The following is a 4,154-nucleotide window of genomic DNA, read 5'->3' as shown; positions in this document are numbered from 1 at the left end:
AGAATCAGTCCATGGCTGTGGTTTTCTTATCAGGAGGAAGTTACTGAAATCAGCCTCTTGTCCAATCAAAGCTGTAGTTACGGCTGTTGGAACAGGGGGGCGCCGTTAGTCAGCAGCTGGTGGTGAGCTGCAAATTGTTTTAATATTGCTTCTCTTGAGGCCAGTGCTTGTTTAGCTGCAAGGAGAAAAGGAAAAAACCTTGGCAATTAGAACCTGGTTTATTCTTTAAGTGTGGGGGGCGGGGCGGGGGGTGGTGCATGATAACTCTTGCCTGGCATGGGAGGTCCTGTTTGTAATTTGGTGTTTTCTTACCACAAAGAGTCCATTCTGTCAGTCTTATGACCTCTATTTTAACATTAATTATGGTCAGTTATTGTGCCTAAACCACAAAAGGGAAGGGAAATAAGAAGGCGTATCTGACCTCTTGTCCCAACGTGGCCGGGAACTTAGTTTTTAAGGTTTCTCTGCAGTCGGTCTTAGCCAAGAGGGTGTCCATTCAGTTGGTGGAGGAGGGCTTAGGACTTTTAGTTTACATGAGCTATTTTACATTTTTTATTAAGTCTTTGAAGTCTGGTGTTTCTAATATGGAATAGGTATATTTCAAATGCTCAAGTGCCACAAGTGTCTGGTGGCTTCTGTATTAGACAGTGCAGGTCTCAACAATTACTTCAACTAGAACAAAAAGTAGAATTGAGTTTCACTGTTCCCTTGCAAATTTCCAGAAGCGTGCGTAAACCAGAATGTCCAAATAATTTTGCCTTTCTATGGTATACTACTCTGCTTGGGTTGCCATAACAAAATGTCATAGACTGGGTGGCTTAAACAACAGAGATTTCTTTCTCATCATTCTGTTCTGGTGGCTGGAAGTCCAAGCTCAGGGCACCAGCATGGTCAGGTTCTGCTGAGGGTTCTCTTCCTGGATTGCTGAATAAGCCACATGTTGCCTTCTGTATATGTCCTCACATGGCCCCACCCTCGTGACATCATCTAAACCTAATTATCTCCCCAAAACCCAATCTCCAAGTACTCATCACTTTGGGGATTAGGGCTTCAACATGTTAATTTTGAGGGGACACAATTCAGTCCATAGCATATGAAGCTGGGTGTATGAGAAAAGTGAGGACAGGACAAAAGAGGCAGGAGTATGTCAGTCATTCAGGAGCTATGAGGCAGGGGCCATTCCATTACTGGTGTGATGATCAATCAAGTTCATGTTTTGATAGGAGATTTAGTAGACATCTTCTGTTTTGCTCTTGCCCCACCGCAGGTATGTACTACTACTTCCTTTACCCATACTCTGTTTCTCTCAAAGGAAATACTATCCCCAACTCTCACTGCATAGAATTCTGGCGATGTTGAATCTGCACTGATTACTGGTATAGGGATCAATATCTGACCTTATGAGGAAGGATAAAGCATTTCTCAGAGCTTGTGGGAAAGATATTCTTGTTCTTCTCAGGACTTGGCTAAGAGGATGTAAGGTCTGGAGCTGCCAGAAGGTGACAACTTAAGCTTCCACCATGAGGAAACAGAGTTTCCAGTAACATAGAGAAAATCAGAACCAAGAGAGAGAAATCAGGGCCACAGGACTTTGATTACTTGACTCAGCTGCACTTAAAGCCAGCTGGAATCAGCTCACCTTCCACATCTTTTAAAAGATGATGGAGGAGGCCAGGTGCGGTGGCTCATGCCTGTAATCTCAGCACTTTGGAAGGCCAAGGCAGGCAGATCAGGAGGTTAGGAGTTCAAGACCAGCCTGGCCAACATAGTGAAACCTAGTCTCTACTAAAAATACAAAAAATTAGCCAGGCATGGTGGTGGATGCCTGTAATCCCAGTTACTCAGAAGGCTGAGGCAGGAGAATTGCTTGAATCTGGGAGAGGCTGCAGTGAGCAGAGATCATGCCACTGCACTCCAGTCTGGACGACAGTGAGAGACTCCATCTCAAAAAGAACAAAAAAAATGAGGGCGGAAATCCATGTTACGGGTTTGTAAGTGTCACAAGTTGGAACAGAGTAGCAAGTTGCATTTGTTGGGCATCTTGTCCTAGCATTCAAGTGCTTTGATGCATTATTATTTAAAAAATGACATTAGTAGCAGAATACGTAACCTTTAGGCCATGTTTTATGTCCCATTTCTTAAGAATGTCCGATGTGTGACCTGGAATCTAAAGTACCTTGGCAATTGGAGATTTGATAAAATATCAAGATCAGAAACCATATGGTAGATGTACTTCTCATAGACAAATAGTCCAACCCAATTACTGCTAAAAGACTGCTTATTACTTCCCTCCAAGAGAATGAAATTTGAAATAGGGTTTGACAGGAGTATAAATAAACACAGATATTACTCCTTCTTATGTGGCTACAATAATACATTTCATACACCTGTGACTGTACCTTTATAGCTTTATATTGTGGTTATTTTTCTGTGTTTCCTGCTAGTTGAGAACTCCTTGAGGGCAAGGACCATATTTATCTGTATCCCCAACACCTGTCATAAAGCCTGCAACACCACAGATGGAAAACAGTATTTCCTGAATTTACACTTCTCTATCACATTGCTTTGTTATTTCCAGGAGTCAGTAATGCCAGCATGGGCATGAAGTTGAAATACATTGTAATAATTATGTTCTAAAAGTATCCCTACATTACCAATGGTTGAGGTCTGTTACAGAAACATTTATGGGTATTTATCACACACTGTTCTAAGCTCCGTTATAAACAGATCAACAAGACACACACCATTTTTCTTGCCCTTGGACCTTTGTCCTCATTGTTCCTTCTACCTTGAATGCTCTTCCCACACCCTTACTCTCCTCCATATCTCTAGGACTCCTCACTTGCCTTACTCAGGTATGTCTTCAAATGGGACCCTCTCAGTGAAGCCTTTCTTGGACATCCTGTTTCAAATGATACCCTCTCTCCACCCATCCTTCATCCAGGCTTTGTTTTTCTCCTTATAACATATCACTTTCTTAACAGTTTGCATTTCATCAAATTTAAGGTTCCACATTATTGTAAACCACACCATTATTTTATGTACTATTACAAAAGCAAAACACACTGCCAGTTAAACCATGGCATGCCATCGATCAGGACACATTCAGAGTTAGAACTAATGAAACACATTCATTTACATTATTCGTTGTCTGGTCCTTTTTATTAGAATAAAGATCTCAATCTTTTTTTAAAAAAAGTCCTTATTCTCCAGTGCCTTAAAACATAATAGGCATTTCAAATGTTAAATGTGGGAGGATAAAATCCATGTCTTCAGGAGTGAGATCAAGTAAACAGTTATGAAACAATATAATAAATACTCAAGTAGAAGACGGTAGGAATTTTTCTCTGCATGCAGAGAAGAGCGTGTCTCCCTCAGCCTGGCTAGGAAGGGCCTCTCAGGGGAGGTGTTGACCAAACTGGTCTAGAAGGGTGTGGGAGGCAGATCCACTGCAGGGGAGGATTTTCAAGCATCAAAGTCCAGGGATACAAAACAGTATGAAAAACCAGGAAAACTGGAGGCTATTCTGTCTGACCGAAATGTGTGTTGTGTCTAAAGCAGTGATTCTTAACCTTGAACAATTATCAGAATTGCCTGCAGGGCTTGTTAAAGCACATTGTTGGGCTCCTTCCCCAGAGATTCTGATTCCATAGGACTGTAGTGCAGCAAGAGAACTTGCATTTCTAATAGGTTCCCAGGTGACTCTGATACTGCAGGTCCAAGGACCACACTTTAGGAACTGCTGGCCTGGGGGAAGGCTGGAGGAGGGAATCAGTCATCTCAGCTTGAGTGCTGCTGTACACTCAGCCTTGGTGCATATGCTCAGATGAGGCATAGAGACCACGAGGGAAAGAGGGCAGCAAAGGGCTTTTCACTTCCTCATTATCATGTGCAATAAATAGAGTGCAGGAATTTTTTCTATAGCTTCCTAAGTCTGGGGAAAGCAAACACTTTTCCTTGTGTCCAAGATGTCCCCTTGTTTTTTAAGACTGAAAGAGAACAAATACACTAACTTTTGTCTACACCAGACTCCTTTAAAGAGCAATGTCTCCATTGTATCCCAACTCTTAGATTAGTTTCCATGAGGAAACTGAGGCCTGGAAGATTAAGAGCTGGGATACAACTCCCCTACTCCCAGCTTTTATATCCCCATT

Source organism: Pan troglodytes, chromosome 21, assembly GCF_028858775.2.
Source record: "Pan troglodytes isolate AG18354 chromosome 21, NHGRI_mPanTro3-v2.0_pri, whole genome shotgun sequence".
Lineage (NCBI taxonomy): Eukaryota > Metazoa > Chordata > Mammalia > Primates > Hominidae > Pan > Pan troglodytes.
The sequence above is the reverse complement of the archived record's forward strand: the minus strand, read 5'-3'. Positions refer to the sequence as shown.